The sequence below is a fragment of the Psammomys obesus genome, unplaced genomic scaffold (genome assembly GCF_907164565.1).
Source record: "Psammomys obesus unplaced genomic scaffold, mPsaObe1.curated_primary_1811, whole genome shotgun sequence".
Taxonomy (NCBI): Eukaryota; Metazoa; Chordata; class Mammalia; order Rodentia; family Muridae; genus Psammomys; species Psammomys obesus.
In genome coordinates, this window is record NW_026594462.1 from 2,806,007 (window position 1) to 2,818,063 (window position 12,057).

Below are 12,057 nucleotides of genomic sequence, written 5' to 3' on the forward strand. Positions count from 1 at the left end.
AGGCCTTCCTCATGTGGACCTGTGGAGGTCTTGCTTCTAGGAACTGCAATAGAGTCTTATCTATTTAATAAAAACGACACTTTGTTTTCATGGTGTCTCTTAGGCTTATGGTCCTTCATGGTTCTTCACCAATCCCTTTACAATTTATTATAATGATGATTATTATTATTGCTGTTATTATTTTGCAATCTAAATTGAAGAATGAAGTGCATTGAATGCTGGCCCTCTTCAGAGATATGCCCATTAGGAGCTGACATTGTGGATCTGTGAATAAGGACACTTGCTGCCAGGTTGGCTCTATAACAAATGCTTACTTGTAGGATGGTTCACAAACACAATAGGAGGGCTTCAGCACTGTGGGTGACAGGAGCATCCCTGGCCTCTCAAGAGAAGAGGAGCTGGGCCTTAGTGTACCCTGAGAAGGTGATTTCACTCTCCTGCCCTTGCTAGGGACAGAGTTAGTTCCACCTTCCACCCCTCAGCCAGGAAGCCACTTTGGTGACATATTTCATTCTAACCATTGTAAGTGGTAAGGGGAGTGGCCTGGTCCCTACCATTATAGGGAGGAGTCAAAGGATCAGGAATGCACATAATGGATTAGGCCACATGATAGGGCAGATGACATCATCAGAAGCATATGACTAGTGGGGGGGAGTTACTAAACTTCTGGGCAACCTAGTCCTGGGTTAGCAAGAGGGTAAGGGAGATGGACAGTGCTTAGTGTTTGGCATTGACAATGTCCACAAATTCAGGCTTGAGGGAAGGTGTGTGCTCTGAGCCATCACATCAGAGACATTGGATTTCAGCCATCCCTGAGCTTCTTATGTACTTTCTGGGTCTGCTTCGGTACTTGTCACTACCAATGGCCCAGACAGATTCATGGGCTAAGACAACTTTGGTCCAGTCCCCCACATTATGTGCAATGACCTTGGTTTGGTCAAAAACAGCCTTCTCAGTGATGCCAGCTTCCCTTCCATCTAACTTTTCCCCATTGCTGGTGCCCACTCCAAGTCCCTCTACTAGGGAAACAGCCACTTTCTGTCCAATCAACTTATTGGACTCCCCAAAGAAGACATGCCTTCTCTGCGAGTGCCCAAGTACTACCCACTTGGCTCGTAAGTCTTTGCTCATGCCAGGGCTGACAGCCCCATTGGCTACCTTGTAGCAGTTCTGTGCAGCCACAGCAATTTTGGGATCTAGCTTCTGCCTGGCAAAGTCGATGTAAGTGGGGTGGAGGGTGCACAAACCACATCGGTGTCTGCTAGTACCTTGGCTGCATTCAGGGTGCAGATGAGCTCTCCCAGGCACTTCTTCCTCCAGTTCATCTTCCAGTTGCCCCCCGCCCCAAGGAAGAACTTCCCGGAAGGCACCATTGCACTGGGACCTACTTGCTCAGTACTTGTATCCCCATCTTGAGCCATTTTCACTCTACTCTCAGTGGTTTCTCCTCAGTGAGGGACCCTATCGTTAAAAGGAATGCCAGTGATGAGAGTGTGTGTTTTTCTTTAGGTGCTCTTCACCTTGATTTTGAGACAGGGTCTCTCCATGCCCTGAAGTTCACCATACAGTCTACACTGGCTGGCCTGCAAGCCCCCAAAGTATGCCTGTTTCCCCATCAACTGAGTTACACCATACCTGATTTTTTTTTAATGTGGGTTCTAGAAAATCAAAGCCAGGTCACCACGCTTGCAGAGCAAGCATTTTATTGAATGAACTACCTCTCAAGCCAGTTGGGCATCATTTTTGAGAGGGAGACAAGTAGAATTGTCCCAAGTCCTTTAGATCTTCCAGCCACAGTCCCTTGGCCTCACCTGAAGCTGGATGACAAAACCCTTCTCATACCTAATCATTGGCATCCAGTGGAGATCTGTTGCTGCCTGGGGCTTCTCATGTCCGTGGGTCCCCTATGCACGGCCTACTTCACTGATATCTCATGGTAGCTGACACTGATTCCTTGCACCTTGGGGCTCAGGTGGTTTATAATTGAATTTTGTTTTAATGCTTCCTGTGAATTTGGGGCTCTGCTTTTTAGAAGTCATTTTTGTTTTTTTGTTTTGTTTTGTGTGTGTGTGTCTTTTACAAGGGAATAAGAACAGATGGAAGAAATGTTACTAGCTATCACCTTCAGATGTATGTTCTCTTTTCTTTAAGACAGTAGTTCTCCTTATCCGGTGGATTCCTACCCCTAAGGCAAAACTCTATCTTAAAAAAAAAAAAAAAAAACAACCTTACAATTCATAACAGTAGAAAAATTACAGTTATGAAGTAGCAATTTTATGGTTGGGGGTCACTACAACATGAGGAACTGTATTAAAGGGCCACAGAATTAGGAAAGTGAGAACCATTGCTTTAAAATACTTATTTTGAACCCACTGACTTGGCTTGTCATTGAATCATGTCACTTAGACAGATGTGCCCACAAGCATCAAAGAAAAGGAGGTGGGCTGTTTTATTTCCAGTTGCTCAGAGAACAAAAGCAAAAGCCAGCTATCGGCGGCGGAACAGGAGGGGAAGGCCTCAGCTCTTGCGGGCAGCGATGACACGTGGTTTGTAGGGGAAGAAGCAGAACACACAGTACCTTTCGTATTTGGTAGGCTGCTTGTGCCTTTTGTGGGGTTTAGGTGGGACACACTGCCGGCAGCGTGTCACAAGGGCCTGTGAGTAAAGAATTATTTTTTCTTTGCAGTACTCCTTCTTCATTTTTATTCTACTCTGGCCTCTTGGATCCCATTGATGGCTTAAAAAAAATTTTTTTTTTCTGTATTTCCTTAAGTGCCACTCTTCTTCTGTACATTCTCTCTTGGACCACTTCTTCTTGTTGTGGTTAAATGCTCACAATATAATATTTAACATTTTAGCCATTTGTACGTATTCAATTAAACACATTCACAATGTGTAACCAGGACAACTCCTGTACACAAAACTTTTTATCATCCCCGACAGAAACTCTGTACCCAAAAACACCAACTTCCTGTGTGACTCACTGCTCTCGTTGTTGTGACTGAATTCCTGCAAAGAAGCAACTTCAGGGAAGAAGGGCTTAGTTGGAAGGAGAACTTATGGCTTGAGGGCACAGTCCAACATGGCAGGAAGGTGGGGGTGGCTTCAGACTTCGGCAGCAGAAATGTGGGGCTGCTTTCTTTCATCTCCATGGACCAGAGAACAGAGATGGAGCCAGATGGGGTGTTGCCCTATAAACCTCAAAGTCTGTATCAGCTCCCATACACCCCAAGGGTTTCATAACCTTCTGAAAAAGCCAGGTATCCAAAAAGTGAGCCTGTGGGGCATGGGGGGCGGGGGTCGCATTTTACAACCACACTCATTTTCCATGCCCTCTTATAACTCCCTCTGCTATTTTCTAGCAGTCAGACGCTAGCAGGTGCATCTCATAAGTTGAATCTTAAGCATTTTGTCTTTTGGGTCTGGCTAATTTCACTTGTCCTAATGGTTCCGAGCTCTGCCCAGATTGTGAGATATCCCCAAATTCTATTCCTTTTTATGCCGGAATAATATTCTACTATCCATGCAAACACCATGTTTTGTTTATCCACTTAATTGCCAATGGGCTCTTGGCTGTCGTGAATGATGCTGCAAGATGAGTAGGTAGATAGCCATTCAAGTTCCTGCTTTCAGCTCTTCTGGAGACGCACTTAGGAGTAGAACGTCCGTTCTATGTTTTACCTTATTTAAAAATTTTAACTCCTGTTCATGGATTATTATCAAACAGAGCTTTCTACAATAGTGAACAGGCTCTGTGATTTCATGGCATCTACTGTGCTAACCCCCTAGCTGTGTGGCTAAGCACATAAAGTAAGGATAGTATGGCCAGTGAATAGAATTTTAAGTCCCACTTGTCTTTGGTTTATTTAAATTCAATATTAGATAGGCATATATAGGTGAATATATGGTACAACATGTTTCTAAAACTTGAATTTTTCTAATTTTATACTTCTAGTCTGGCCATGTTTTTGAGTAAAAAATCCCCAGATTTCAAAATCCCAAGAATATAATTTTGAAAACTATAATTTTAGAAATTACTTAAAATAACATATTTTTAAAGAAATTTTACTTGAGAAATATCAGAATATTACAGGGCACTTCATAGGATACTTTATATGTTAGTCAATAACAGATCTTTGCAAGCATATAATAACTCAAGTGTACTAATGACAGTCATGTGTGTATAAGAGATATAAGCATTTGAACGATATTCATAAAGAAGCAGATAAAAGAGCAAACTATATAAGAGTGTATCAGCCCAACTGGGGACATGTCTGTAATCCCAGCACTTGGGCGGTAGAGTCGGGAGAATAAGGAGTTCAAGGTTATCTTCAACTTTATGATCAATGAAGTCAGACCTAGACATGAAAACCTGTCTCAAAAATAAATAAATAAATAAATAAATAAATAAATAAATAAATAAATAGATAAGTAAATAAATAAGTTCTGTCTCCAAGGTTCGAAGTTAGTCTTTTGACCAGATAGATCAAAACCTACCACATACAGCTGCCCATCAAGGTACTTAGCAGGAAACTATCTTTCGCAAATGCAGATGTACAAAAGACAGTTCTGTGGTCACTGAGAAAGTTTAAACATTTTCGTGTGCACACTTCGTGCTTATATGCAAAGTCAAGGTTGTATAATGTTCTTTCACAGACTCCAATTCATGAAAAATACATGGAATGGATTAGAACTCTGTAGACATTTTTTATATAATTTACACTTCCATTATAGGCAATGATGCTATGATGACACACACAGCATAGCAAAATTCAAAAGCTGATGCTGGTAATTTAAAATAGTGGGGTGAAGAGGAGGGGAAAGTGAAAACTAAAAGAAAAATTTGGCCTTTAAAAAAAAAAAAAGGCATTGTAGGGGCCAGGCAGTGGTGATGCATGCCTTTAATCCCAGCATGTGGGAGGAAGAGGCAGGCAGCGTTCTGAGTTTGAGGACAGCCTAGTCTCTACAGAGAGAGTTCCAGGACAGCCAGGGATACACAGACAAACTGTGTCTCAAAATGAATGAATGAATGAATGAGAAAAGAAATGTAGGGCTACATTGTATGAAACCCTAGGTTCACTCACCAGCACTGAATACACCAGGAATTGTGTTAACCTACAGTCCTAGCACTCAGAAAGTACAGGTAGGAATTCAACAAATTCAAGGTTATCCATGGCTACATAATGTGGGGTCAACCTGGGCTACATGAGACCTGGTTTAAAAAGAAAGAGAATCCTCCTCATCCTACCCCCCAAACAAAGAAAAAAAACCTAATGTTAATGTGGGGCTAGATTGTGGCTAATTAATGACATGGAGGTTCTCCATCAGAGCTGGCTGACTCTCACTTCTGGAGCCCCATTTGAACGGCTCTCCGTTGAATGACTCTTTTGGAAATTCTCATGATTCAGTAGATACTACTCAAGCATTCCTTCCTAAACTCGCCCATCTTGTGGGTCGCATTTCTGCATTCTTTGGGATTTAGAGATTCACTCCACCTAACTCACACACAGGCCACGGATTTGCTAGAAACAATAGTGGTGATAGGACTCCTCCCCTGCCCCAGTGTCTTCTCACCTTGCTCCACACTGATTTTCTTAGAAGCTCTTGGTATGTCTTCAGATAGAATTCAGCCAATGCGGACTATAAAAGTAACTTTTTATTCACGTTTCAATTGTTTTATCTGTTAATTTAGACCTAATCCTGGAAGCTTCTAGTCTCTATACAGTCTAACCTAGGCCTAGAATGTTTTCAGCCTCTGAAAATTACTGCTTAACAAGCTCACGCTTGTTCAACTCAGCTGATCTGGCTCAAACTCCTTTCCCAGCTGACTTATTCAACCTGGCTTCTTTCTCGGGGCCTGAATTGCTCTGCTTGGCCTCAAAGTAACTCCAGCAATCTGTTCTAATCTCCTTCTGGAACCTTTTTATTCTCCGCTTGTTTTGTCTTTATCTGTGTTCTCTCTCTGCAACCATTTTCACTATTACTGTCCTGGTAAAACTGCCTCCTCTGCTCTCTGCATTGCCACTTAAATAGCTTCCCTTTTCTCTCTTTTGGTTGTGTCATGGTCTGTCAAGTCTTTCTATGATTTTTCCTGTTTCTGCCACTCCATTAGACATCACCTTCAAGCATGGGCGCTTCCTTCTACAAACTAACTTTACCTTCATTGTTTGAGATTAAAGGAGTGTACCATCACCTAACCTTTTCTTCACCTAAAACTTGCTCTGCGCCAGGCTGGCCTTGAACTCAGATCTGCTTGCCTCCGTCTCCTGATTAAAGGCATGTTTGAATTCTAGCCAGATCACACAGACCTACAAAGTCTTTGGGTGTGATCTCTTGCCAGAGCAATCATGTTCTGAATTAAAGTTCCTCTACAGCAGACATACATGATGCTTTTTTACATTCCAGTTTTCAGCCTCATTGTCAAACAGAGTGGCCAGTCCATTCTCCTGCATGTTGTGGAATAAGCAGGAAAATAAACTTTACTGGTAACACTTCACAAGTTAGTTATTATGGCTTGTCATAGTGGTACATACCAATAGTTCCACCATCCTTAAAAACATAATAAATCACTGGAGAAACCTTGATTGTATCCACTTCCTAATCTGTCATTCCAGTTTGGGGACAATTGAAATCGATTTCGTTTTGCAAAGTCCACTGACTCACCAAGTTCATGCCTACACAATATCTCACCTTTCTCAGTCATTAATACTTAAGCAATCAAAATCCTAGAATTTTTTTTTTATTCATTCAACAAGGGCATAAAGTGTATATAGTTGATTTAAAAAAGAAAAAAAAAAAGCAGGAGGACCAATTGTCCAAGAACCACCGTTGTACATTGTGGAGAACACAGTCCTTTGTCTTACAGTAGTAGTGCGTTAGTTACTTTTCTATTTTACGGTGATCAACACCTGATGAGAGGCAGGGCTTATTGTGGTTCACAGTTTGAGAACAGATACAGTCCCTCACGGTGGAAACTTCACGGCGGCAGGTGCCTGAGGCAGCTGGTCACATCACCTCTGCTGTAAAGGAGGAGAGAGTGGACAGGCTGGGCAAGACACCTGCCTGGTAAAAGCCGCCATGCCTGCCAGACTGAGTTCAATCCCTGGACCTACACGGTGAAAGGAGAGAACCAGCTCCCAATGGTAGTTCTCTGAACACGTGTCCGCATCAGCGCGCGCGCGTGCGTGTTTAGAAGGCTTGGGTAAGGATTAGAAGGTGTGGCCTTATTGAAGTAGACGTGGCCTTGGTGGAGGAGGTGTGTTACTGGGGATTGGCTTTGAGTATTCAGAAGCCCACATCAGGTTCCACATCTCTGTCTCTCTCCGTCGTTGGGTCCAGATGTTATGCCTGCAGCTACTGCCCGGCACCAGGCCAGCCTGCTTCCCACCAAGACGCTCACGGACTAACCCTCTACAGCTGTAATAAAGTCCCCAATTAAATGCTTTCTTTTATAAAAAGTTGCCTTGGTCATGGTGTCTCTTCATAGAAACAGGACAGTAACTAAGACAGTGCGATAGACAGATAGATAGATAGATAGATAGATAGATAGATAGATAGATAGATAGATAGATAGAAGAAAAAAAATTCAAATTTCAAGGATGGTCCTCCATGACTCCCCTTTCAGCAAGCCTCCACTTTCCAAAGGTTCCACAACCTTCCAAAACCCTGGAGAGCAAGGGTTCAAACACAAGAGACTACAGGGAACATTTCACACTCAAGCCAGAATCGGTTACTAGCATCCCAACCTCTTCAAGGCTTAAATCACTAGGAATAGTGCCGACTTGGGTGCATTTTTGTATCCCCCTTCTGCCGCCCCTCCCCCCAGAGGAACTTCCACATTTCCCACATGTCTTTGGCTCTGAAGGCCACTGAGTTTGCTGTAGTCGTTTGCTTTGTTTTATGCAAACAACATGCTTTGGGTGAAGGTTCAGAGGTGATACCCAAGTGGATCACCGGACAATAGAGACGTCTGTATTTCTCACTTATGTCTTCATTCTTGAGAGCTTCAAACCCGCTCAGTTTGCTTGTATTTGGGGAAAGGTGGTACTCTAAAACTGTTTTAAATATATAATGCTGCCTAGTTTGAATTCTGGTTATTAATCAGCTGTTGCAAAGAAACGCTTCTGTGTTTTCACAGCAGGCAGCGAACTAATCCCTCTCCAGAATTTATCTTTTCAGACTCTACCCCTCCCTCCAATGCTGCAGGGTGGGGTGGGGAGGTGGGGGTGGGGATGTTTAGCTTTCAGACTTTCAGACTTTCAGTTTTCAGAGTTATGGCATTTGGTCTTTTGAGATTGTGACCCAAGCCAGTAGGAGAGACCCCTAGACTTCTTATTGAAACCTGGACTTCTTTTTTAAACCTGGAAAGGTCACCCTCTGCTTCTGCCCAGCCAGGAACAAGAAGGCCACCCACTGGGGAGTAGCTGTTGTATCCTGTTGCTGAAGGGAGGTGAGCAGGAGGACTTGGATTTGACATTAAGTAGAAGGGGCACACAGAATTCAGGGAGCAGGAAGAGGAGGGGATGCTGTGTTGATGAATAACAAGAATGAGGGAGTCGGAGGAGCAAGTTGGTGAGCAGGATTCTCGAGAGCCATCTTCCTTCTAATCAGCCTTATCTAGAGTTGCCTTTGTCTCTGCTGGGCCCAAAGTCAGGAGGCAGCCAGAAAGAACAGATGAAAGTTTATTTCTGTAGGCTCCCACCACTCCTGTTTTGAGACGGGGAGGAGGAAAAGGAGAGTGAGGAGGAAAGTACAAGGAGAAAGTAAGAAGAGAATGTTCTGAGAAAGAGAAGGAGCCTTCCAAGAAAGTCTTTCACTCTGAGGTAGCCGTGACCTTGGCTTTGGACTACAACAGGAGTTAATTTTTTCTGTCACCTTTGAAAACCCTCCTCCCTTCTCAGGTTACTAAACAGAGGTGTCCTCCACAGAGAAGCTTTTGGTCCACTGAATGAGAAAGAGGACACCATTTCCTACTTTTTAGAAATGCCTCCATAAGCATTTGTCAGTTGATTGATCACGCCCACGTTGCCCTATCCAATCCACATCTGCCCCAGGTCTGCAAACTTCCTGCTCAAAGACACACTTCCTACATGTCACACCGAAAGAGAGAGAAAACAGAAGGGAACTCGGCCAGCAAGCGTTTGGCAGACGCAATCCAAGTTCACCCCGTGCAGAACCAATGGCAGAAACGCACAGGGGCTAATGGGATTCAGATCAACAACGGTTAGAAACTGTGTCTGAGAACAAATAGGCTTTCCTCAATGAGCACCGGCTGGGAGGGAGAGAGGGATTGGGGTATGAAGGAATGCATGGAATTACTGGAAGAACATCTGGTTCAATTAAAGAATAAAACCCTTAAAAAAAAAAAAAAAGCAAAACAGGGGTCTGCTGGTGTAGCTAATGTTGTAATGTTGGTGATTGCTTCATAAGAGCTGGGATTTACTTGTTTTGGCTAAGTTCCCGATATGCCAAAGCAGGGGCACAGTTTCTGCTGAGTGAGTGAGCGAATGAATGAAGCTATGGAACAATTCTTTGTGTGTGAGGAAACTCACTCAAGCTATGATTATTAAAAATCAATGACATGAAGTTTTAGACATGAGATTCTCTGTTGCAATACAGTCCTGGTGAAGGTAAAGAGCTGCAGTGATGTGAGCTCGAATGGGAAGTACGTTACGGGCTTTACACCCCTTCCTGGCACAGAAATTCCTGTTCATAGGTCTGCGGAGCAGCATTCAAGGCCTGATGTCCTCAGGAAACGTTCTGGGTGATTCTGACGCAGAGGTAGGTTTGGGACATTGTCCCAGGGTTCAAGAGTGGACTTCATCAGGGCAGGGAGAATCTTTTTCACACCCGGAAGTCAATGTTCACCGTGAACCTCGGCACTCCCTTCCTTACTTCTTTTACCACAGGAGTTGCCACTTTGCAGTCTTTTCAAACTTTCCCTCGGAGCTAATTTTGGCTTTTGTTTTGTTTATCTGTAATTTCTGAGACAAGGTCTCGTGTGGGCCAGGCTAACTTTGAACTTTAATCTGTACGCACATATCTTCCTGCCTTCACCTCCCAAATGCTGATATTACAGGCATGGCACCACACCCAACTCCCTGTTTAAAATTTTTAAATTTTCTTTTTTGTCCAGTCTGGGCTACATGTAGCCCAAGCTAGCCTCGAACTTACTATATAACCATCTAGCTATGAGCTCTATATCCTCTTCTACCTCCCAAGCACTGATGTGACAGGCATTAATGATGGCGAAGGCTTTCCTCGTTTGTTCCTGGTCAAAAGGCAATTTAAAGAAGGGCTGGAGGCTTGGCTTCCACACAAATGCCTGCAGTGGTTGCTGTTCCTCCAAGAAGAGAAAGTTGGTTTTGTTTCTTCGGGTCGTATATTACAACAAACCCTTACTTACGTGTCTTCTATTTAGCAGACAAATGGTTGCTTACGATCACTACAAAACTTCGTAATGTTGAGCAGTGGACAGTTTTATAACTCATTGGAAAGACTATAAGCTTCTTATCGGTTTATGATATTTTATATAATTTGGACCCCTGGGCCCTTTTGAAAGCTCTCTAGTAACGTTCTCATCAGCAATGTGCATAGAAAATGTTTCCTACTTCTTTTCCTGGAGATGGCTTCCTGGAAAAGTCTTTAGCAAACTCCTCTTGTGACTAAATCCCCAGCACCTGCTAGAACCTATGAAAGAATGGATGGGTCTCCTCTGAAAGGTAAACAGTTGAATGAATCATTTTACACTTGGCTCCCTGAAGTTTTCTAGATGACCTTGAAAGGGTAGCAGCTTGGCATTTAACGAATATCACGGAAAGGTAAATGTTAAGACCCAAACCAGGAGAAGAATTCCTTGGGTTCTTTCCTCAGACTTGGGTCCATGTATCCTAAATATGGGTGTATTTACAGACAACGATCATGTGCAAATTTATGTGGAAATACAGAGGATTCTAATCACTCCTTCCCTCTGGAGCATCTCTCCTCAGTCTGAGTATAATTTCTTTCAGTTTTGATCAGGATGTCAGGATGTGTGATGCATAACTAATGGGCTTCCCACTGCCATCTGGCAAGCTGCGTGAGTCCACAGCACACATTACAGTAGAGGCCAGACCACAAGCCTGGTGTAGAGGGAAGTGGGTTCCAGGAGGGCCGTACCTGTCAATAGCGAATCCTCCTGGAGCTCCATCCATCTCTTTCTGGCTAGAGTTCCAGCTTCCACCACCAATAAATATCTGTAACTCTCAAGACAGCGCCTTTTACCTGTGCTGATGAAATTGAAACTTAGTTTTCAAGTCCTTTCCTTACCAAAAGATAGCCAAAAGAATACTTTTCTTGCCTGTAGCATTTAAAAGTTGTCTTTGGTTTGAATCATTCACACATCACTAACTGTTACCAGAATTTTTTTATTATATCAGGATTGTGGCCTTTGAGGGCTTTCCTATTCTGGAGAAGATGCTTATGCATGTGAACTGAGATTCAAAGTTTGCTTTGATAATTACAGAAAAATGTCTCCATTGACCCTCTTGGAGCTACCGTTTCTTCCATTAGTTCCCCATCTCAGGACAAGATGGTTCACTGGAGCACTTCATGTAATCGCAGAGCAAATGAGGATAGTGGCATTCGCAATTACATTCAGCGACATTTGTGCTCTTAATAATTCTTCCCTGAATTTTTTTTCTTCAGAAGTAATTATTGCCATGACTGTTTTTTCACATTATCTCATTCCCAGGTTGGAAATGTTCTATACGTCTCATCTGCCTATGTAAACCCACAATATATTAGTTATTGTAAGTCAAAGCAAGTCAGCTTGAATTTTCGTGGAATAAGACATCTGTTTTGCTGGTTTTAGAATGTACGTTATGTTTCTTCTTTAAACACTTTTAATGAATTTGCTTATTTATCATTACTGTATGTACTTGTGTCTGATGTATGTCTGAGTGTGGGCACATTCGTGCCAGGGCGCGTGTGTAGATGCCAGAGGACAACTTTGGGCCTTAACTTTGGGTTAAGGCAGTGTGCCCGCTGTGTCTGCCATGGTGCACACTCGGGATGGCT

At 43.1% G+C, this 12,057-nt stretch overlaps 1 pseudogene; it reads right to left on the bottom strand.

Moving 5' to 3' along the window:
* Positions 1-686: 686 nt before the first annotated feature.
* On the bottom strand, positions 687-1,398 carry LOC129685561 (triosephosphate isomerase-like; annotated as a pseudogene).
* Positions 1,399-12,057: the final 10,659 nt, after the last annotated feature.